The sequence below is a fragment of the Notamacropus eugenii genome, chromosome 7 (assembly GCF_028372415.1).
Source record: "Notamacropus eugenii isolate mMacEug1 chromosome 7, mMacEug1.pri_v2, whole genome shotgun sequence".
Taxonomy (NCBI): Eukaryota; Metazoa; Chordata; class Mammalia; order Diprotodontia; family Macropodidae; genus Notamacropus; species Notamacropus eugenii.
The window spans coordinates 30,802,615-30,827,862 of NC_092878.1; the positions used below are offsets into that span (position 1 = coordinate 30,802,615).

Consider the following 25,248-nt stretch of genomic DNA (forward strand, 5'->3'; position numbering starts at 1 on the left):
AATTTTTAAAAAGAATGAAAGAAAGTGAAAAATAGCATGCTTCAGTCTGTTGTCAGATAGTCTGAGTTCTTTCTCTGAAGTGGATAGCATGCTTCATCATGAGTTTATCACTGTACATTTAAACAGAGTCTGGATAACCACTTTGTGAGAATGGTGTTTGTGTGTGTGTGTGTGTGTGTGTGTGTGTGTGTGTGTGTGTGTGTGTGTGTGTGTAATTCTAGTTCAGAATTGAAGCAGGTAACCTCTGACATTACTGCCAATGAGATTTTATAATATTAAAATTATGCTGTATGTAACTTTTCTACATAATGGCAGGTCTTTTCTACATTAGTTGAGCATTTTAGCCACCAAGTTACCCTTTCCCTTATTACATTTTCATTTTAGTTTATGATTTTGAAGAACTAGAGTCAACATAAAGGGTTTAGAGTGCACTAAGACTTCATTAGTGCTTCAATGAAGTTTTAATGACAAGATAAATTATATTGACATTATTGAGAAAATGTTAATATCTATGGCACCTCGTCTCACCTTCAAATGATCAAGGAAACAACTTTGCTCGACTCAGCCCTGATCAGACAATATATGTGGTGCTGACTTCAGTTGTGACTTCTTTCATTCCATTTCAGAAAAGCCCCTGGAAAACTAGAATGGGTACAGAGAGGAGAATCAAGGATAGGAAAAATGCACAGCATTCCATAAGGGCAGTCAATGAGCATTTATTAAACTCCTGCTACATACTAGTCAGGGTATATTAAACAAAAGACAAAAGTCTTACTCAAGATTATCATCATTTTTATAGTCAAAAACCAGTTTCTCCCTGTTCAGAATCAAGTCTGGGATACAGTTCCCTTTTTTGCTTCTTGTACATGAATTTATTTTCTTCTTTTGAACTTAGCAAACAATAAATAAAATGGGCATTTCCATATATAAAGTGGAACAGAAAATGATGTTTACCCATGGAACCATGAATATGCACCATGAAATAGCTTGTTTCTCTCTCCAATTATGCAAAAAACTCAACACATTATTTTCAAAGCTGTCCTACTTGTGTTTGCTACTGATCCTCCGCTTTTCCTTCAATAACTTTAAGAAAAGCTCCAACAACCTTTTTTTAATACTTTTCATTAATCAAATATGTATGTCTCATTCTACATTTTATGCCTGCCCATCATCTTGCTGGTAGGATGTGGGTGGCATGTTTTATCTTTGATCCTCTCATAACATTGCAATGATCAGATTCTAAAGTATTTTAAAGTGTTTTTTTTTCTCTGTAATATAGTTGTTATCATACAAATTATTCCTACTCTATTTTGGCAAAATTCCAGCAGATGACCAGATATAATAAGCATAATGGTTACCATTTATAAAGTGCTTTAAGGTTTACAAATTGTTTTACACATCTTATCTCATTTGATTTTGACCAAAATTTTTTATTAGTACTAAAACATGTCTTCATGCCTGGCTGCAGATCATTTCCCCAAATTTCTAATTAATTTCCTTCTCTGTCCAGGTAAGTTCTACTAACATGACAATATAATTTTTATTTTTGTCTCCATTTATCTTTACTCAAAAAGTTCTCCACTCTGCTTTTCCTTTCTTTTCCTGAATTTCCTCATGTACGTCTTTTTTTTAAAAAAAAATTAGTTTATTTGTTTTCAGGGTTCTACAATCACTTCTACATATCATAGATTTTTTTCCCTCCTTACCCCTCCTTCCCCTCTCCTTTCCTCCCTCTTTCTCTCTGAGAAAGTGTGCAATCTGATATAGATTCTAGACATACATTCTTATTCAACGCATTTTCACCTTAGTCATGTTGCATAGAAGAATTAAAATGAATGGGAGAAATCACAAGAAAAACCAAAACAAACCAAAACAAAACAAAACATAACATAATACAAAGAAAATGGTTTGCTTCATTCTGTGATCCAGTTCCATACTTCTTTCTCTAGATGTTGAAGGCGTTTTGTCTCAAGAGTCCATTGGGAATTTTTTAGGTCCTTTCATTGCTGTGAAGGACTAAGTCTGCCAGAAAAATTCCTCGCATACTGTGGTTGCTGCTATGTACGAAGTTCTCCTGGTTCTGCTCCTTTCACTCAGCATCAGTTCATAGAAGTCCTTCCAGGCCTCTCTGAAGTCTTCCTGTTCGTCATTTCTTATAGCACAATAGTATTCCATTACATTCATATACCACAACTTGTTCAGCCATTCCCTAATTGATGGGCACCCCCTTGATTTCCAGTTTTTGGCCACCACAAAGAGTGCTGCTATAAATATTTTTGTACATGTGGGACCCTTTCCTATTTTTATGGTCTCTTGGGGATATAGTCCTAGAAGCATTATTGCTGAGTCAAAGGGTATGCACATTTTTGTATCCCTTTGGGCATAGTTCCAAATTGCTCTCCAGAATTTTTGGATCAGCTCACAGCTCCACCAGCAATGAATTCGTGTTCCAACTCTCCCACATCTTCTCTAACATGTGTCATCTTCCTGTTTTGTCATGTTAGCCAATCTGATAGGTATGATGTGGTACTTCAGAGTTGTTTTGATTTGCGTTTCTCTAATCAATAGTGATTTAGAGCATTTTTTCATGGGGCTATAGATAGCTTTAATTTCTTCCTTGAAAACTGCCTGTTCATATCCTTTGACCACTTATCAATTGGGTAATGACTTGTATTCTTGTACATTTGACTTAATTCTCTATATATTTTAGAAATGTGGCCTTTATCACAGACACTAGGTGCAAAAATTCTTATTTTTATTAACTAAAGAGCATTTATTGTATTCTCTACTAAGCCTTAGAGTTTTGAGGACATAACTAAATTCTGGAAAACCCTTACACAGAAGGATAAGTACAGTGAACGTTATAAGCAGATATAACAGCTGGAAGAACTGTAATTAAGTGCCAACTGACCAAAGAGTAATTTTCAGCTACTTCTTAAAAAAGAAAAAGAAAATGGGGAGGGACAGGGGCTTCAGATTGAACAAGACAAAAATCTTCTAATACTCCTAATGCGTTTGACCTTGGCTAGATCGTAACAAAATGGAAACAAGACTTCTATAATAACAGCTCTCCCACTACAGCATTCTGTACACACCTGTTTTCCAAGCCCTCCCCACATCCCCCCAAGGCTTGCCAGCTTGTTGGGTCTGCTGATGGAGAAGCACATAGATCTTCTCTTTGATCCAATCTTTGTTGTAGGGCTGGTACATCTGAGCATCTGCTCAGTACACAAGGCAACTAAGATCTGCCAGATCATCAATGAAATCAAACAACTGACTTATGTCATATGCGACAGAGGGACTGTTGGGATTCATTCTCTTTAGATATTCTTCATGCATCTTACAAACTCCTTCCATGCATTCATTCACTGATTCATAATCAGCATAAGTTTGGCCTTTTGGCCTCTTGGTAGGTTGTACCAACAAAATGGTATGAGACTTCATCTCCAAATGTAAATCACTCTCTCCGTTGATGACTCAACAAGTCATGCCTTGTAATACTGTATCGAGCTCCGAAGCTGTCACTGCCACAGCCACTGCACAAGAGCTGAGCCGCAACACTGCTAACAGCCATCGTTGCAAAAATTCTTTCCCAGTTTTCTGCTTCCCTCCTAATCTTGGTTGCAATGGGTCTGTTTGTGCAAAAATTTTTCAATTTAATGTAATCAAAATTATGCATTTTGCACTTCATAATGTTCTTTATCTCTTGTTTGATCAAAAATTTCTCCATTCTCCACAAATCTGAGAAATACACTATTTCTTGCTCCCCTAATTTGTTTATATTATCAATCTTTATACCTACATCATGAGTATGTCTTAATATACAAAGCTACTATAAGTTATATTTCCTTATTCTTCTTGGAAAAAAAACACTTTTCCAGAGTCATAATCTAGTCATCAGTTGTATCTCACCAAACTACAGAGACATATAAGATTAAATTTACTTCCTTGCAAATTTAAATTTCTACTTGATTTTATTTAGTACTAATACTCTGTATATCAGCACACAGAAAGCTGAAAGTAGGGATTATACTGTTCACTCTTTTTTTTTTTGTAATGTTTAACAATCACTGCCATACAATTGTGATTTTATCCGCCCCACCTACCCCCCACTCCCCCCCTCCCTCCCCACGACTGCATACTATTCTGTATAGATTCTACATATACTTTCCTATTGAGTATATTTTCACTATAGTCATGCTATGTAGTCAGACTAAGATAAATGAAAGAACTCGTATAACAAATCAGAACATGATACACAAACACATACACATACACAAACATGATCTGCTACAATATGTGAGTGACTTCCATATTTCTCTCTCTCAGTGTGGCAGGCATTTTGCCTTGAGATCCTCCATTGGGATTTTTTTTTTTTTTTTTTTTTTGGTAAGAAGTTCTTGTGTTATTACAAAAATCAAAGTCTACCAGAAAAAACTCTCACACACTGTGGTTGTTGCTGTGCATAAAGTTCTCCTAGTTCTGCTCCTTTCACTCAGCATCAGGTCATATAAGTCCTTCCAGGCCTCTCTGAAGTCTTCTTGTTCATCATTTCTTATGGCACAATAGTACTCCATTACATTCATATACCATAATTTATTCAGCCATTCCCCAATTGATGGACATCCCCTTGACTTCCAGTTTTTGGCAACTACATAGAGTGCTGCTATAAATATTTTTGTACATGTGGGACCCTTTCCCATTTTTATGATCTCTTGGGGATATAGTCCTAGTAGCGATATTGCTGGGTCAAAGGGTATGCACATTTTTGTAGCCCTTTGGGCATAGTTCCAAATTGCTCTCCAGAATGGTTGGATGTGCTCGCAGCTCCACCAACAATGAATTAGTGTTCCAACTTTCCCACATCTTCTCCAGCATTTATCATTTTCTTGTTCTGTCATGTTTGCCAATCTTATAGGTGTGATGTGGTACCTCAGAGTTGTTTTGATTTGCATCTCTCTAACCAATAGTGATTTAGAGCATTTTTTCCTATGATTATAGATAGCCTTAACCTCTTCCTCTGAAAATTGCCTGTTCATATCCTTTGACCATTCATCAATTGGGGAATGACTTGTATGATTATACATTTGGATCAGTTCTCTATATATTCTAGAAATGAGGCCTTTATCCCCGAGCTTAGCTGTAAAAATTCTTTCCCAATTTACTACATCCCTCCGGATTTTGGTTGCATTGGGTTTGGTTGTGCAAAAACTTCTCAGTTTAATGTAATCAAAATTATCCATTTTGCATTTCATAATGCATTCTATCTCTCCTTTAGTAAAGAATTCTTCCCTTCTCCATAGATCTGATAAATACACTATTCCTTGCTTCTCCAGTTTATTCATGGTATCAATCTTTATACCTAAATCATGTACCCATTTGGACTTTATTCTTGTGTACGGTGTCAGGTATGGGTCTATGCCTAATTTCCGCCACACTGTTATCCAGTTTTCCCAGCAATTTTTGTCAAACAATGAGTTCTTATCCCAGAAGCTGGGGTCCTTGGGTTTATCAAACAGAAGGTTGCTATATTCCTTGCCTACTGCATCTTGAGTGCCAAGTCTATTCCACTTGTCTACCTCTCTGTTTGTTAGCCAATACCAAGTGGTTTTGATAATTGCTGCTTTATAGTACAGTTTGAGGTCTGGTAGCGCTAGGCCACCTTCCCAAGCATTTCTTTTCATTAGTCCCTTTGATATTCTGGACCTTTTGTTTTTCCAAATGAATTTTGATATTATTTTGTCCAGCTCTAGAAAGTAATTGTCTGATAGTTTAATTGGTATGGCACTAAACAAGTATATTAATTTGGGTAGAATTATACTGTTGACTCTTTTTAAAAAATTTGGCTCCTTAAATTAATGACTATTTTTTCCTGTGTTGTAATTATTACTTTGCATAGTCTCTAACTTGATAGACTTAGACATTTTTCTTCCTTTTATTCTCTTTTGAAATTTAAATCATTTTTATCAGACTTGTAAGACTCTAGGAAAATATAATTTTGTCAGTCATCAACATCTGCACTTCATCCCTGGCCATATGTCCGTCATTCATGTTTTAATTTGTGGTCCAGAAATCTAAATTCTGTTCACAGGTGTCATCTTATTAATCATTTTCCAAACTGGCCTTTTTCATATTAGCCTCGCCTCCAAATGGCAGTAGTGATGCAATCATTCCCCCCCTCCCAGAGACCTCTCCTGGACTTTGTAATCCCCAGCAATGCCGTCTACGTTTATTCCAGCAACACAGTTCGATCCCACACATGAATTACCAGAAGTGTTTGGAAATGTCAGATTTAACAAATCTTGGGAGGCTCTCTGTCATAGTTTAGATACATTCTCTGGGAAGTCAGCAGACCTCCCCATTGTTAATGTCAGGTTGATAAATAAATGCCTTAGAACTGCTTAGCAGTGTTGCCAACCATCACTACTGGTCTCTTCTCATGACTATCTTAATGTCACCAATGGGTCCACATTTCAATTAATTTCAGTTCAAGAAACATAGTCTGATCTATACTCTAGCAAGATTATTTTATCAGCTGGGAGAAAAATGGTTTACGTGGGGACAAACTGAAAAGGCACACTATTACAATAGCTCAGGTGGGAGTGGATCAAGTAAGCAAACATTTTTTAAATTTGTATTGTGTTTTAAGCACTATGAGAGTTGATGTGGGCCTGAAATAAGGCAGTAGTCATACGAATAAAAAAGAGGGAATGAAATCGAGATACTATATCATGTGAAATGAACAAGATTTCACAATGGATTGGTTATTTGGGAGGAAGGAATGGGAAAAATTAATGTTGGCTGGGAGGTTACAAATTTGGATTTACCGGACAATAGTGATTCTCTCAACAAAAATCAAGAAGTTTGGAAGCAGGGTGGGTTTAGGAGGAAGGAGAATGAATTTTGTTTTGGATATGTTAAGGTTGAGATTCCAATGTGATAGTCTAATGGAAATGCCTAATAGGCAGTTGGTAAATGTGGAGCTGGACTATAGGAGGGAGATTAAAGTTGAATAAAAACATTGAGGAGTCATATAGACATGATAATTAAACTCAAGGAAGCTGATGGGATTATTGAGGTAGAGGAAGACCAGGGATGTATTTTTGGGCAACATTCACAGATAAGGGCAAGAGTTGTTTAACAATACAGCAAAAAAAGACCAAGAGCAGAAGTGAAAAGAAGAGGAGAAAAACCAGGAAAAGTATCATGGAAACGAAGGGAGAAGAGAGTACTCACAAGGAGGTAGTCATGGACAGGGTCAAAAGATAAAGAGAAATTAAGGAGGAGTGAAAAGGGCTTGTTGGATTTGGTGGTATTTCAATAGTATGGTGGGGTTGGATGCCATATTGTAAAGGCTTTAAAAGTCAATGGAGGCATTAAGTATAGATGGCTTTTTCCTTAGAGTCTGGCTGTGAAAATCAAGAAAAATATAGAATCATAACCCAAGGAGTTTTTGGGGACAGAAGAGATATATAAATATTTGAAAGTGTCAGAGAACAAGCCAGTAAATAGGGAGCAACAGAAGATAAGAGGAAAAGTTACATTCTAAACCTCCTCTCCCATACTCTAGATTTTCATCTTGGAGACTCAATCTGAAATTAACACAAAGAGCCTCTCTGTCCCTGTGATCTCTCCCTCTGTTCAGATTGCTTCTCCCAAAAGTTCCACTTTAAAAGGCCTTTAAAAAGGTCCAGCAATAGTTCATTAATCTCCAGAATGAATTCCAGATCTGATCTCCAGATATTTGATATCTTTATCTCTTCCAATCTTCCCTTCAGCTTCCTTTTATGTTTATCTTCTCTTATTGGAATTATGCTCTCCTGGAGCCTATGAGATATTCAAGGAGGACTAGCACTGTGGTGTGAGGGCTTGCCAAGCACTTTTCAGGGCTGTTCATCCATCTTTGGTGTCTACCTGGTACTTAGCTCTTATCTGTGACTGCAAGAAGCTATACAACGTGCAGTGGCTACACCCCAGGATAATGCCTCTGCAGATGGGTTAAACCAGGTTGAGGGTAACCCATGGACCTCAAATCCATCGTTGAGTTAGGGAAGTGTCCGCCCCAAGCATGTGAAGGATTTCCCTAGTGGAACGGGTAGATGAGAACAATTCATTCCAATGGCTATGAAAGTGGTTGAAGCAGGCACTATGACTTGCTGAGAGGTTGGTCAGACAATGAAGAAACTAAGGTCATTCACTGCATCCAGAGCCATTACCAGTAGTTGTGATTTCAATGACTCTGAAAAAATGAGCCTGATTACTTTGTGCAACTGTGCCTCACTTAAATCCAGTTCATGTATTAGTCAAGACATTGCAGAATGAATTCATCGGTCTTTGAAAATAAAGCACAAATAACATTTCTATTACCAGCACATTCTTGATACATGATAACCCAAAGGAGAGAAAGAAGGGAGAGGGAGAATGGGGGAAATTATCTCATTGGGAAATCAACTGACCTAGAAAATAGAGTGAGGAGAGATAGTTTAAGAATTATTGGACTACATGAAAGCCATGATTAAAAAAAAAGAGCTAGACATCAAATTTCAAGAAATTATAAAGGAAAACTGCCTCAATATTTTAGAATCAGGGGTAAAATAAAATAAAAAGATCCACCAATTACCTTTTGGAAGAGATCCCACAATGAAAATTCCCAGAAATATGGCAGACAGATTCTAGAGCTCCCAGATCAAGGAGACAATATTACAAGTGGTCATTGAAGAGCCACAGTCAAGATCACACAAGATTTACCTGCTTTCAAGTTAAAGAACTGGAGAGCTTGGAATATGATATTCTGGAAGTCAAAGGATCTAGAACAGGGATGGGGAATCTGTAGCCTTGAGGCCACATGTGACCTTCTAGGTCCTCGGGTGTGGCCTTTTTTGATTGATTCCAAGTTTTACAGAACAAATCCTTTTATTAAGAGTCCTTGTTCTGTGAAGTTTAGATTCAGTCAAAGGGCCACATTTGAGGACTTAGAGGGCCACATGTGGCCTTGAGGCTGCAGGTTCCCTACCCCTGATCTAGGATTGCAACCAAGAATCCCCTTCCCAGCGAAACTAAGTATAATGATTTAGGGAGAAAATGGTCATTTAATGAAATAGATGACTTTCAAGCATTTCCAATGAAAAAACTAAAGCTGAACAGAAAATTTGATATCTAACACAAGACTTAAGGAAGCATAAAAAAGTAAACATGAAAGAGACTTAATAAGGTTAAACTGTTTACATTCCAGTATGGGAAGATGATACATGTAACTTCTAAGAACTTCATTATTATGGCAATTAGGAGACTGCAAAAACAGATGACATGGACATGAGTCAATTATACTGAGATGATCTCAGAAAAATGAAGGGATGAAAAAGAGGGATGCATTTGGGAGAAGGGGAAAGGGAGAGGTAGAATGGGGAAAATTAGCTCACATAAAAGAGGCACACTTGAAAGTTCTTACAGTGGAAGGGAAAGTGAGGAGAGTGGGCAACACTTGAACCTTATTCTCAGAATTAGTTCAAAGAGGGAAGAATATAGAAACATTCTTAACTGAATATAGAAATGTATCCTATCTGTCAGGAAAATAGGAGGGAAAGGGGCTAAGAGAAAAGGGAAGAGGATAAAAGGAAGAATAGATAAAAGGAGGTAGTGGTCAGAAGCAAAATTTACTTTTGAGAAGGGTATAAAGGGTGAAAAGAGGTAATAAGAGAGAGAGAGAGAGAGAGAGAGAGAGAAGAATAAACAGAAAAAAATAGGACAGATGGAAATGTGCAGCTATTAATCAGAATTCTGAAGGTGAGTAGGATAAACTCACCCATAAAAAAGAAGAGTATAGTAGAATGGATTAGAAACCAGGATCCAACAATATGCTGTTTACAAGTTACATACTTGAAACAGAAAGACACTCATAGGGTTGAAATAAGGGGCTGGACCAGATTTTGTCATTCTTTAGCCAAAGTTAAAAAAAAAAGGCAGAGGTAGCAATTACCATCTCAGAAAAAGCAAAATTAAAAAATGACCCAATTAAAAGAGATAACCAGGGAAACTATATTTTACTAAAAGGTACCATAGACAACAGATGGAAATACTAAATTTATATGCACCAAATGGGAGAACATCCAAATTCTTAAAGGAAAAGTTAAATGAGTTACAGGAGAAAATAGATAGCAAAACTATATTGGGGGGACCTCAATTGTACCCTCTCAGAACTAGGTAAATCCAACCATAAAATAAATAAGAAAGAAGTTAAAAGATGAATAGAAAAGTTAGATATGATACACCTCTGGAGAAAAATAAATAAGAATACAAAGGAGAATATTTTTTGTCAGCTGTACATGGCATCTTCACAAAAAATGAACCATGTATTTGGGCATAAAAACCTCAGAACCAAAGGCAGAAAAGAATATTAAATGCATCCATTTGCAGACCATAATGCAATCAAAATTACATCCAATAAAGGGTCTTGGAAGCAAATATTAAAAATTAGTTGGGAACTAAGCAATCTAAAACAAACTAAAGAATGAGTGGGCAAAAAAGCAAATCATAGAAACAATCAATAATTTTATTACATATAATGACAACAATGAGTCAACATACCAAAATGTGTGAGATGCCACTAAAGCAATACTTAGGAGAAAATTTATATCTCTAAATGCTTAAATCAATAAAAACAGAAAGAGAGAGAGAGAGAGAGAGAGAGAGAGAGAGAGAGAGAGAGAGAGAGAGAGAGAGAGAGAGAGAGAGAGAGAGAACAGATCAGCGAATTGGACATGCAGTAAAAAGAAAAACTGGAAAAAGAACAAATTTAAAATCCCCAATTAAGTACAAAAATAGAAATCCTGAAAAATCAAGGGCAAGCTTAATAAAAATTATTTTACATCATTGAAATAAAAATGCAACATGATACCTTACAAAAGTGACATTTGAGTTGAGTGCTGAAGTAAACTAAGAATTCTAAGAGGTAGAAGTGAGGAAGAGGACTTTGCAGGCATGGGGAGAGTTTGTTCAAAGACATGAGGTTGGAGTATTTAAAATCACATAGGTACAATAACAAGGCCAATTTGACTAGACTGAAGAGTATGTGCAGGAAAGTAACGTAATAATATAAGAAAATTAGGTTGGATCATGAAAGACTTGAAATATCAAAAAGAGGAGTTTGTATTTGACCTTAAAGTTGATAGGGAACTAGTAGAGAGAGCCAATTGACCATGATATGGTCAGACAGCCTTGTGTGGGATGGATTGGAGAGACTTGATATTTCTTCTCCTTCCTTTGAATTTTATTTTATTCTCTATTTAGGAAACACTAAATAAAATAAATATTTCTATATCCTTATTAGAACAGAAAACAGAAGAATCATAAACAATCCGTCAACAAGCATTTATTATACACCCATTCTATGCCAGGCACTGTGCTAGGTTTTGTATACAACACTGAAAATCTCTTTTATGTACAATTTGCTTTTCTTTTTAAGTATATAATAAATTCAACATGTCATTTTCAAAGATGTCGCACTAATCTATGACTCCCTCTGTTCCCTTTTGTGTATTTAAAAGAAATATTTCAATGCCACTCTTTTCCATTGTTATTTGCTGTAGTTCTAAAAATGGCAGCAATAGAAATATCACAAGAGAATAATACTAAAACCTCAATAATTGGTAAAGAAGAAACAAAATTATCATTTTTGCAGATGGCATGAAGGTTTCCTTTGAAAACTTTATAGAATCAGCAAACAGTAGTTTTTTAAAAATTAAACCATGAGATGCAAAATAGATACACAAAATTTATCAGCATCCCTATAAAAAATTTAAAAAATGATAGATAAAAGATAGAAAAAGAAACCATATACAAAATAACTACAAAATGTATGTAGTATCTGGTGGTCAGTCTACCTCACTCAAGACTTATATGAATAAGTTGCAAAATACTCTTCTTAGAAATAAAATCTTAAGTAACTAAAAGGCTATGTATTGCTTATAATTGGACCATGACAATATAATTTAAAGAGATATTATCTACAGCAATTTACAGACATAATGCTATATCAATCAAATTACCAAGGGGTCACTCTACAGAATGAGACAAAATCAGGTTAAAATTTGGAAGAACAAAATGTCTGGGACCTAAAGGGAAATAAAGGGGGGGAAGGTGGGGGAATAGCACTTCATGACCTCAAACCATTGTATAAAACTATAATTACCAAAACCACTTGGAGCTGGTTAAAAAATGTAATTTTTTTATTAGGGGCAGGTAGGTGGTACAGAGAGCATCTAGGTGACTCAGTGGATAGAATTCTAGGACCGGAGTCAGGAAAGCTCATCTTCATGAGTTCAAATCTGACCTGACACTTACTGGCTGTGTAACCCTGGGCAAATCCCTTAATCCTCTTTGCCTCAGTTTCCTCATCTGTAAAATGAGCTGGAGAAGGAAATGACAAACCACTCCAGTATCTTTCCCAAGAAAACCCCAGATAGGGTTGCAAAGACTCTGAAATGGCTGAACAACAAAATGGAAAAGTAGATCAATGGAACAGACTAGATAAGCAAGAAATCAAAAATACTCAGTCAACAAGCATTTATTAAACACTATTTTGTGCCAGGCACTGTGCTAGGCTTGGGGAACACAATGAATCAGCCCATGTCCTCTGGGAAGTTACTTTCTTTTGGGGTGTATACATTAAAGTATATAAAAATAAATACAAGGCAATTTTGGGATGACTCATCATCATACATCTTTTTACAAAGGCTTTTTGCGTCTTTATGTTTATCCTACTTTCATTTTATGTTCCAGGATGCTCAAATCCCATTTGAAAGCTGTGCTTCATCATGCATATATTTTAGCAGTTTTTATTAAACCAGAGTTCTTTTCCTTTTAGCTATCAAAATGCAGCAATATCTTATATCATTTAACAATTGATTGAACTCATTTTGTTCTTTATGTAAAAGAACTTTTTCTGTTCTTTTAAATGCTAACCTCCTGAAAAGTCTTTGAAGAGATAACGTACTAAATCAGCAGTGATGATACAAATGCAAATAGTAAATCAATCCCTATCCTCATGGATCTCCCTCATGGAAAGGGGAGGCAAGAGGTCCCTATGTAGTCATCTACAGAATAAATAGAAAGAGGATAAATAGAAATCAACGAAAAGTACATGAGGCAGTAAGTTTGCTGCCACCAGAAGTGTTCAGCATAGACTGGATATTCAGCTACTTGTCAGAAGTTTTGTACAAAGGATTCCACATGGGGTGAAAACTCAAACAACCTCCAAGAACCTTTGCATGCCTAAAGAAATGAGAGAAATAGTTTAAGGAAAACTGATTCTGAATTCCATAGGCTGTGCAGAATTTCTATGAGCTTTGAGTACTAAAACCTTTTTGCTAGACAGGGTTAACTCACTCTTTGGGTGTATTCATATGTGTTCAATGTTCCAGAAAATGTCAGGTCTCTTTTAGAACAAGCTAACAGAACCACATTCCTTTCCCCTCACAGGGAACTACCCAATAGCTAGCAGGAGAGTATTCTCTGAATTTGGAGTCTTGGGATAATCACCCTGAAGCCAACTCTACACATGTCCCCCTGTTTGTTCAAGGGATGAATCGGCATGCTAGGGCAGCATCCCAATTTCTCACCACGAGGACCACGACTGCATAAGGCAGCACCATCATCATGGTTATATCAGTGGCTTTTGAGTGACTCTGTACTCCTGACCACCGGAATATCTGGTAGCCATGTGTTTTGCACACGGGAAGGAAGCATTACACATCTTCAACTGTTTTCAAGGCTATGGCAGCAGCAGCTCAGTAATTAGAGCAGAGAGATCTTGGAAAACCTTGTCTGGCCAGCGAATGATGAGTTTGCTTTTGGTTTAGAACATTAGCATGCAGAGGTGGGTCACAAGGGAAGGGTGGTGAGATGGTTTGGAAAGATAAAGGGGAGTGATTCAATGTGGTGGGGAAGTCTCTGAAGAAATCAAAGCACCCAAACATCATTATTTCTCTAGGCTCACAGACATTCTCTCTCTCACCAATTGTTTTTCTCTGCTAATGAAACTGTTGGACCTTGAGATCCACATGGATAAACACACTGGTTGACTTTAAAGTTTCTTCAAATCCTAGGCCTAATTGGCAAATGACAGTGGGTGGAGGAAGCTTGTCAAGAAAGCCCACAAAACACTCTCTGGCAAGAGTCTCAATCCCTAGAAGACCGTTCTCTCGTGTTGTATTCTCTATGGACTAATGACATCGGAGAGTCACCAATTATAAGGGAAATACCAGGATACCAGAGTTGTTCCATGGCAAAGTGGTCAATACATACCTTTCTCTACCCCTACACAAACCATGAGGCAAAATCAAGTCATTTCCTACAGAGAATCTTCAATCTGAAAAGAAGAGATTTGCTCTCATGTGCTGCTCCATAGACACAAAAGATAGCTTGGACCTTGGTAACTTGGGTTATAATGGGAATGGGCTAGGAAAATGCTTTGGAACCAGCGAAGTCCCATGCAAACCTCATAAAGTTTGGCTTTTTCTTTTTTTTAACCAATGAACCCTAGGTCAGGATGGGTTTGGGGGTAACTTCCTCCTCACAACCTCGACTTCCTGTCTCTAAGGGAAAGAAAAGACTCATCTCAGTCTCTCTTACAAAACATTTTGGTGACTTCAATGTAGATGAATCAGAAACATATGGATCAAATTTCCTCCTAAAATACACATGGGCTTAGCAATTAAAAGAAAATGTGTTGGATGCAGCAGATTTGCTCTTCCAGCCAAACCCAAATGTTTGAGAACTCCACAGCCCCCAGACAGAGTGATGGCCACCAAAAAGGATCACAAGGAATTAATGGAGAAAAACTAGGCTGATAAATGTAGAGGCACAAGGCATACAATAACTAGGAGGAAGCACTACTGGGCCTGGTGTCAGGAAGACCTGAATTCAAATCTGTTCTCAGACGTGTATTACAAGTATGACCCTGGGCAAATCACTTAACCTCTGTCTGCCTCTAGTTTTCTCATTTGTAAAATAGAGATTATTGTAGCACCTACTTGGGTTGTTACAAGGCTCAAATGGGATAATATTTATAAAATGTTTAGCCTAGTGCCTGGCACGTAATAAGTGCTTAATAAAAAACCCAGAAAAACAAAACTTATTTGCTTCCTTCTCCCCCCACCCCGCTTCCTTTCTCTATCCCTCCTACTCTTCATCCCTCCCTCCCTTGTTTTCCTTCCTTTCTTCCATCCAGTCAACATTTTGTTTTTCAACAGTCAGCAATTTCCATGCACACAGAAATAGGGAATGAAGCATTTTAGTGTCTATGGATCCCATTAACAGGGAAAATTCTCCTGCAGAAATTATGCACTAGAAAATTTGCCTTGAAATATGGGCTGATAAATGTGTTAACTTACAAGGAAAAAATCTAAACTATATTAGAAAAGGGTTGTTACAAGATGTACTGGATAGACATACACCAAACACATTCTGGCTGGCAGGCTGTACCTTCTGTTATTTGATAAAACTAATAATGTGGTAGGACGTGTTGATATAACTGATCCATTTAGCAAAAACCACAAACATTTACCAGAAAAAATAAATAAATAAGGTTTGCAGCTCTGGCAGAGGAGCTAAAACAAATCTAGAAACTGAGGAGCATCAAAAAAAAAGACAGATATTGACTTGGCAAGTGGGATGATTTCACTGCACATTTGTTTGACTCAGGGAACAAAACGTTTGGTCAAATCAAGGGAACTCATCATTCAGTCACTTTCTACATTTATTTACTAAATAGCTATAGGTATCTCCCTAACTGATTTCTGCCCCAGTTGTAAAATGAGGTGAATGCTACCATTTGTCACTAGATATCTATGAAGTACTTTGCACTCCTCTGAGGAAGGAGCAGAGCCATAACTAGGAATTCTGCACATTGAGCAAAGTGGGCAGATCAGGTGATAGGGAGAGCTCACCTGGGGTGTATAGCCATGGAAAATGAGAAGAAAAAGCACAGCCTTTGACAGTGCTGATAGAATCCCCTAGATCAGGGGATTCATGTTAAGAACATGAAGTCCATGGATTTCAGGAAGTTTATTAACTTGGGTGGGAAAAAAAATTACATCTTTGTTTTTCACTAACCTCTAACTGAAATTTCTCGTTTCCTTTAATTATAAAAGTAGGCAACAAATATTTTTTCTGTCCATAGATTTCACCAGACTGCCAAAGGGATCCATGACACAAAAGTGTTAAGAACTTCTGCTCTAGATTTTAGGACCCTGAGACAAACCCCAGCTGCCCCATTTAGTTATGGCTCAGAGAAAAGAAAATACAAAGACAAGCCATCATTACTGGGCTTTTTCCTCAAGTTTAGGAGAGTAACTTTTTGCACTTTGGGTTTTGTTTCCAAGTCTTTAAGAATGTCTCTGGCTTTTCGATGGGACATTAATATTTTAGAATCCTCTTTAAATGTGTTGAGATAACACTGGGGAGTTTTTTACTTAGATGAGACCAGTTTGGATTCTCTGACATCAATAGCCATATAATCATACTTAGATAACACAGACCACCCAGGAAACTAAAATGACTTCACAAATAGTCAATCACATAATCTCAGCAGATCTTTGAAGAGGTTTTTACATAGCAGAGGGAGTCATTCTCAATAAAATAGCCAAGGAACTGAGTGAGTGATGTATCTAAATTTACGGGAGACCTGTGAGAGAGCCACAAATAAACTAGAAAAATGCTTCTGACATTTTGCAAATCATAAACATTACCTGACACAATCTTCTCCCAATTTATTCTTTCATTGTTTTGAGCATTATATGCACCAAAGATGCTTCCAGAAGATTCCCAACTCAAACCGTATTGCAACTTTTTTATGGTGTGGTGGTAGGGAGGTGGAGAGTGGGAAGGTGAGAATTGCAGACAACAGGAAGGAGGTATGGAAATTCTGGTGCCAAGTTTTTTCTATTTTTACAAACAGATAATGTTCAATTGACAACACTGTTAGAAACTAATACCTTATTGGTTACTGTGCTGGGCTCCACTTGGCACAGAATCATAGATTTGTTACTCTCCGACCTGAAATATGATTGGTGCTTTCCTTTACAGTTTGATCTTTTTCACTTGAATGATAAGGCAAGTATTTTTTGGTAGGGGGTGAAGGAGATGCATTTTGTGACAGTTTTAAGGTATAATTGATATTTTCCCCTTAGGAAGCCTGATTACTTTCATCCTCATTCAAGGTAGATGCCTATAGCACACTGTCCCCAGTTAAACTAAAGCAACTTACAAAGTCAAGCCAGTAAGCATTTATTAAATGCTGATCATCTGCCAAACTTGGTGCTAAGTGTTGAGAATACACATAGAAGCAAATAGAAAGATAGTTCTTGCCCTCAAGGAGCTTCTATTCTAATGGGGGAAAAGATAATACATAAAAGAAGGCTGAAAGATGATAGGAAGGGAAAGATATCCATGAAATGTGTGGGGGTGGTGCATAGTAGAGTAAGAAGTTTGGAGAGTCAAAAGCGGAGAGCTGACTGAGGAATGAAAGAGTAAATATGGTTGGCTTGGGAAATATCTTGAAGATGGAGGTTCCAGGAGGAAATGATCCATCAAAGAAAGTGGCCACAGCGGTGAAGGAATCTTCCAGGGTGAGAAGAATGCTAGGGAAGGGTACAGAAACAAGTTCAAAAAGTCAGGAGTAGAGCCCAGAGAGGAATAAAGGTACAAAGTCTTCCCACTAAATGAACTTACATTTTTTCCATCATTATTTTTAATAACAGATTTTCAACTCAAGGACAATTGCTTTATCTCCTTTGTGATGCTTGGAAGAAGAGAAAGAGATGAAAAGATTCACCTGAAAGGTGAAACTTCAAATCTTTTATGATGTTGATACAGACTAGGGAAAGGAGAAACTAAATCCTGGCATGTTGTGCTTGGGGAGAAAAAACATTGCAGAAAGAGTCTAATGACAATTCAAGATTTTATCTGAAAGGAAAAGATCAAGGAGAAGCTGGTCTGCTATATGCTCAGTTTAAAACTAGTCAAAATATGTGATTTTGACAGGATGAAACAAAAAAAGATATTTGACAATTTAAAGATAAAAGAATTGTCTATCTGATCATGTCTTTCTGATTTCCCATAAATGGAAATTATATAATTTTTGAAGGAAATATATTAGGAAGAAATATATATTAAATTCCCAGAGCTTACCATAGTGATGGACTCTGAAAGGAATCAGAGCATATGGCATGGTGATTTCTCTCAGCCATGACCATGCTTCTGGGTGACTGGAAGGATGGTGGTGCTATCAACATTAATAATGTTTCCAAAATCATATGAAAGCACCATTTTCAGTGGAAAACAAACCTCTCATCTTAAAAGTCCCAAAACACTACAGTAACAATGTCCCACCAATTTCAGTTTATGATGGAAATATATGTTTGTGTCTGTGTGTATTTACACATGTATATGTGTTTGGGAAGGTCTGTATATAAACATCGATGTACAGGGCAAAGTTAGTAGGGGTGGAATGTGGAGGTGTAACATGAGAAGTAAGGACAGGCAAAAAGGGTGGGAGAGAGGAAAAGGGTGGGATAAAAACTCAGGTTCAGCATCTCTATGCATATTTTTAACAGTAGGCTAACCATGTTCTGCCAATAAATACTTTTTGAAAATTATTATGTTGGAAAATTTTTTTCCAGGTCTGAACAATATGTACTAGCTCTACCTGCATTTGCCACAACCAGTCCCATCTTCTTAACCAATCCAGCTTCTCTCAGATGGCTACCAGATACTCCTGTGGTTGGGAACCACTCACACAGAAGCCACAACAACCAAAATAACACTGCTTTGACACAGTGTTCCTTCATGATGGATTAAGTTGATCCACTAATTTTCATTCTTAAACAAATGTCTGTTTGTGTGTGTACATGTGCATATATGCATGCAAAAGTCATAGTACCCTTCTCCTGTTCCTAGAGAGTGACTTTGTCTTCTCCAAAAAGTGTTTTCAAAAGGCATTAGGGCTTCAAACCCTACACATTCCCTTGTTATCCCTTCTTCTCTTGGCCATCTCAACCTTTCTTTATGAAGGTAACGTTCAGGTATGTGAAATTCCTTCAGAAACTTAATGTGTTGAACAAATATAAGGAATTATTTTTAGTATTAGGCTAAGAGAATTCAAGCAACGCCCTTCAACAATTACATGGAGGTTTCTCGAAAAGTCAGACAAAGAGGGAATATAGAACTAGATGTATCTTATAACTTCCTCATTGAACCTATTACCATATTTACATTAGAAAACTTTGATGTTTCTTTTGGAGATCATCACCTCCACCTAATGAAGGTGTCTGTGGCCAAGACATCCAAGAGATACCCTCTCTTTGAGAGCTGGTTATCACACTCCTTCCCAGTCAGTGCAAGTGTGCATCCATACACATATAATTCCTTTTAGACTTTAGGAATATTGGTCCATGTTTAATTTCATGGAAAGAACTTAATTATATAGTCAGGAGTTCCCAAAAAAAACTATTTCCACAGAAGATCATTATTTCATGGTAGAAGGAAAGGACAAACAAACTGTACCCATAAAATAGGAATAAGGAGACCTGGGATCTGTCTTTAATGCTGTCACCCAGCAATTGTACATTTTTGGACAACACACTTCAACCATCTAAGTTTTAGTTTCCTCCCCTTTAAAATAAGGGATTTGGATCAGATGATCTTACATTTCCTCCTAGTTGTAAACTTCTATGATCATTTGACCATCACCTTAAACATTTGAATATAGTTGTATGATTTCGCAGGAAATATTTTCTTATGAAATTCTTTGATAGGGCCATAGGATCATAGGTTCAGTGCTGAAAGGGATATTAGAGACCATCAAGTCCAATGAGACATAGGGAGTTTGAATGACTCGCTCAGGGTTGTGTAGCTAGTAAGTATCTGAGGCAATTTTGAATCCAGGTTTTTGAGTTCAGTGTTTTATTACAATGCTACTTCAGAAGCGAAATGGAATGTTTGAAATGACACTTTAAAATCATCATTTCTTGAGCTGGACCTGGTAGGAATCTTTGAGATCATCTAGGCTAAGAGGAATGATTTACTCAAGGTCCTAGAGTTATCCAAACAGCAGAGTCAGGATTTGTATTCTTTCAGTCTAGTATTTTTCAATTACCCAATGATAAAGCCCCTTTTCATTTTTCAGTCATTTTCATTCATTTCAGATTCTTTGTGATCCCATTTGGGATTTTCTTGGGAAAGATAGTAGAGTGGTTTGCCATTTCCTTTTCCAGCTCATTTGACAGATGAGGAAACTGAGGAAAACAGGGTGAAGTGACTTGCCCAGGGTCACATTGCTAGTAAGTATCTGAGGCTGGATTTGAACTCATGAAGATGAGTCTTCCTCATTCCAGGGTTGGCAGAACATGACCTAGCTGCCTCTAACAGAGCCCCTTTCGAAGCCTAATTTCATAACATGGCCAAAGCTTTGTGTCCCAACTTATATCTTGGTCACAAACAAGTAGCTTCCTTTTAAGGAGCAGAAACCAGGTTGTGACAGATGTAGGGAAATAAAGCTTGCAATGAGATATTTTGAAAAATAGTGACAGTCAAACAAGTTGTGGTATATGATTTTGATAAAATACTACTGTGCTATAAGGAATGATGAGATCAATGATCTTAGAAATACATGGATAGACTTGCATGAAATAATGAAGAATCAAATAAGTAAAAGCAAGAAAACATATACAGTAACAGCAATAGTGTTTTAACAACCACTTTGAGTGGCTAAGTCATTTTGACTATTATAAATACCCAAATTAACAGCAAAGGATGTATGAAGGAAGATGCTATCTGCATCCAGAGAAAGAAATGATTAATAGAAGTATGTATAGAATTATTTTATGCATGTGCACACACACACACATATTTGTGTTTAGTGGTAGTCATCTCTAGGGTGGGGGAAAGAAAAAAAAGAAACATTATAACTTTATTATATATTTTAAAAGAATAGCAAGTTGTACATAATTGATTTGCAATTTCATGTACAATCATCTTTTAAAAACCATACTATGTGATGGAAATGCTTTATTTCATCAATTAAAAAATTAAAAAAAAAAGAAAATTAGTGACAATGATTGGAGCCCCCATTAACAACCATAACTTTTATTTACATCCTAGTGTGATGATTAAAAAGGTTTGAGACATAGTTTCTGAATTTAATCATTTTATTAACGAAGCCAGTAGATTATTAATAAAAGGATGTTCATTTAGTCACCTCTCTTAGACCAAAGACCCCTACTAGCAGTGGAGTCACAATTTATATGCCCTTTGAAAAGTAGATGTTTCCAAGGGATGGCAATCAGCTGTGATTTGTTAACACAATGGGAGGTGGGCTATCTTGCAGTACATGACTTAGGTCATTCAAATGTTGGTCAGAGAGACATCAATTTCCATATTACATCTCTTTATGATGGGGAGAATCAGCATTTTTCCCAGGCCTGTCTGAGCCAACACAATAAACAGGAATACACCCATTAGCCCAAACTTAGAATTTCTTTTACTGTTTGATTAGATCTCAGCTTGGATAAATCTCTATGAGAGACTTCCCACATCGGTTGATTTCTAGATAAGGAAGTAGGAAAGAGGGACACCTTGTATCTAATGAAATAGTTACTAAATATGAGAGGAATATTCATTTCTCACATTGGTATATTATCCAGTTGAGGCTACGGGTGGCTTGATAAAATAGAAAGAACAGAAATTTAAAATGGCAATCATTTGGCAAAGACTTTACATATATCTTTCACTGTCCAAATAAGTGTCCTTTCTTTATAATCCTGCCCTTGCTTTGATGTATTTCAAATACTAAACAACTTCTATGCTCGAAAGCACTTTATTAGGCACTGGGAATACATCAATGATAAACTAAACAATCCATATTCCCAAAAATCTTATAGTCTACTAAGGATATACATAATAAACATGAAGACAAATAAGCATTAGAGTGGTAGAGTGTGATAGAGGCACAGACAAAGGGCTCATTTCAGCTCAAGGTATGAAAGTAGACTTCATGGAGAAGGCAGAAAGTGAGCTGGTCCTTGGAAGGAAGAGAAACATTTCTTTAGGAAGAGGAAGGAATGTTTTGTAGGCCTAGGGGATGGCCAGTGTGAATGCATGGGGTAGGAAACAGCTGAATAAAATCAGGGAACTTAAGTATGAAGGGAAATGATATGAAATAAGATTGGAAAGGCAGGTTGGAGCCAGACTGTAAAGTTCCTTATATGCTAAATTGAAGAGCTTGTTATTTTATCCTACAGGTATGTTAGCAGTTGACCTGCTTAGCCATCTTGGCCATATCATAATTACAAGTGACATTCCTTCTAGCTGTTTGGAATGGGAAGAAGGGTGGAGAGAAGAATTCTCCTTATTCGCACCTTAGCTCTGCCCAGAACCATAGCGAGTCCCAAAAAGTCACGTTGGATTAAGCAGGCAGCTTTCTGTTATTGACAGAATAATATTCAAAACAGATTTGTCCCTTGGAAAAAGGATTGGATGGAGAGGATGATCATGATTCCAGGGAACAGATAATGACAGTTCTAGGCATAGTTCTAGGGAACTACAAGGGAAGAATGTCGTCTATATTGTAAAATGTGGTCACTCAGTTGTCTTTGCTTAACTGTTTCTCTTGTTTTTATTACAAAGGAAGGTTCAATTCTAGTGTGTGTGTGTGTGTGTGTGTGTGTGTGTGTGTGTGCGTGTGTGCGTTTGCGTGTGCATGTGCATGTGCGTGCATGCGTGTGTGTAGGGGGCATACACAGAAATGACAATGTGGCCTTGGGCAAGTTCTTTAGGCTCTCCGGGCTTCATTTTCCTCATCTCTAAATTGAGGGGATTGCAGTAGATGGCTTCTGAAGTTCCTTCCAAGTTCTAAATCTATGATCATAAGATATTTTTAAAAGTATTCATAAAACTTAATTGAAAACAAAATTAATTTATTTTTACTCCCTCTCTCCGTTCTTTTTTCTTCTTCAGAGTGCTCCATTTTCATTTCTCTTAGGCTCAATCTCAGGTTTTAGCTCTTGCTCTAGTTCTCACAGCAAATAATTGATGGATGGAGAAAATGTTATTAACAGGTAATAGGGAGCCACTTCAATTTCTTGAGCAGGAGAGTGCTATGTTCAGATATTATACATAAGGAAAATTATTTTGGCAGCTTTGTTTGGCTGGGTTGGAGGGGAGAGATTGGAGGCAGGGAAACCAGTTAAAAGATTATATATTACAATAGTCTAAGAAAGGAGGTGGGTGAGGGGTGGTAATTGTATGAGTGGAGAAAAACATCTAAATTGCATAGGTGAGTCCTAGAGTTGACAGCTGTTTGGTAGCCTATTTTTCTAACCTTATTGGCCATTACTCCCCACCTCCCTCCACTCTTTATTCATGCCCAACTGGTCTTCTTTCTGTTCTTCACACATGATATTTCATCTCCCCTTTGCTGTCATTGTTCTGGTGGTCTCCCATGCTTGAGATGCACTCCCTTCTGGCCTCCATCTCACAGAGTGCCTTCCTTTAAAATACAGACCAGGTATTATCTTCTGAATAAATCGTTTCTCTACTCGCCCCCCCTCCCCGCAACCAGTGTTTTCTCTTCCAAGCTACTTTATATTTAACAATTTTGTATATATTTGTATTCATTTATATTTGTATCTATTTGTGTTGAACTTAATGTTTATATTTTAGGGCATGCTTATTATCTCCTCCATTAAAATATAAGCCTATTGTGAGAAGGGATTGTTTTATTCTTTGTACCTGTAGCTCCAGCTTTTAGCACGGTGTTTGGCATATAATGAACACTTAATAAATGATTGATTGAGTAAGGGGAGGAAGAAGAGTCAAAGATGATTCTAAGCTTTCAAGTCAGGGGGATGAGGAAGCCATCAGTGGAAATGGGGAAGTCAGGGAAAGGGGGACTTTTAGAGGGGAGATGATGAGTTGACCTTTTGTGACATGTCATAAACTTGCTACGTATAGATATAGATATCTTATACTCAAGGTCCTCCAATACCATGTGGACAACATCTTTCTAAAACCGACTAGGAAAGTTCAGGAAGTAGTCTATTTAGATAAGAGATCTGAGATAAATCTGATTAACACTCTCTTATCATTGATCTCTATGCTAACATAGGGGCAGCTAGTGGAACAGGGGATAGAGTACCAGATCTAAAGTCAGGGAGACTTGAGTTCAAATTTGCCCTCAGACACCTATTAGCTATGTGACTCTGGGTAAGTTATTTCATCTCGGTTTGCCTCAGTTTCCCAATTTGTAAAATAAGGATGCTAATAACACCTACCTCCCAGGGTTTTAGGGAAGATCAGATGAGATAATAATAGTAAAGGGTTTGGTATATGCTAGATGGTATGTAAATGTTGGCTATTAATAAATATTATTATAGAATTATAAATAGTGTTATCATATTATTATTTACAGCACATCCCAAAATATGTGTGTACATATATATGCATATATATATATATATATACATATATACACATGCATACATACGCACCTACGTGAGGACCCAGGCTCTTCATGTACTCACTTCAGGACTGTACAACTTCCACTTGTCTTATCGACTTTTCTTAACTTCTTCCCTTTATTTGTTTTTCTGGTAGAAATACTCTGAATCTCCCTCATCGTTCACTTTCCCCAAGCTCCTGCAAACAGACTGACTCTCCTAGAATCAGTCTTTGATTCCATATAAGCCCATATTATAGTTCATCTTTTCCTTTTCATATAGGTTAATGAACCCCTTTCTTGGTCAATAAAGTCCTTCACACCAATGTTAGTTCTCCATCTGTGTTTCTTCCTCTGTCACTCACAAGCCAGTCTCCAAACATGCCATCTCCAGTCTACTTCCTGATGCCTTTAAACAACCCCTATGAGTAACTGGTAAGATCTTCATGATTTTGATTGGTTGTGTTGAAATAGTGTTGACATGACCTTAATTCCATATTTATTAGCATATACTCAGTAAATGCTTGAGGCAAATCTGGGATTAAAGTCTTTGTGTTTCTTTCCAGTCTGCCTCTCAGTACTTTTCCTTGAAAAATCTTGTGAAAATACATCTAGATGATACCCTAAAATTTTAGGATTCCATGAGTAGATAAAATTTTCTTTGGTTTTTTAACACAACTGACACAATAAAAAGCTTTCTGTAGTTAAAATGTGAATCTAACAAAATTCAAGACAAGGACCTATAAAATACTCAAAGA

The 25,248-nt window shown here is 37.0% G+C and overlaps 1 pseudogene; it reads right to left on the reverse strand.

The window, feature by feature from the left end:
• Positions 1-700: 700 nt before the first annotated feature.
• The window catches only part of LOC140513817 (enhancer of rudimentary homolog pseudogene), a 39,306-nt pseudogene continuing 14,758 nt past the window's right edge, over positions 701-25,248 (reverse strand).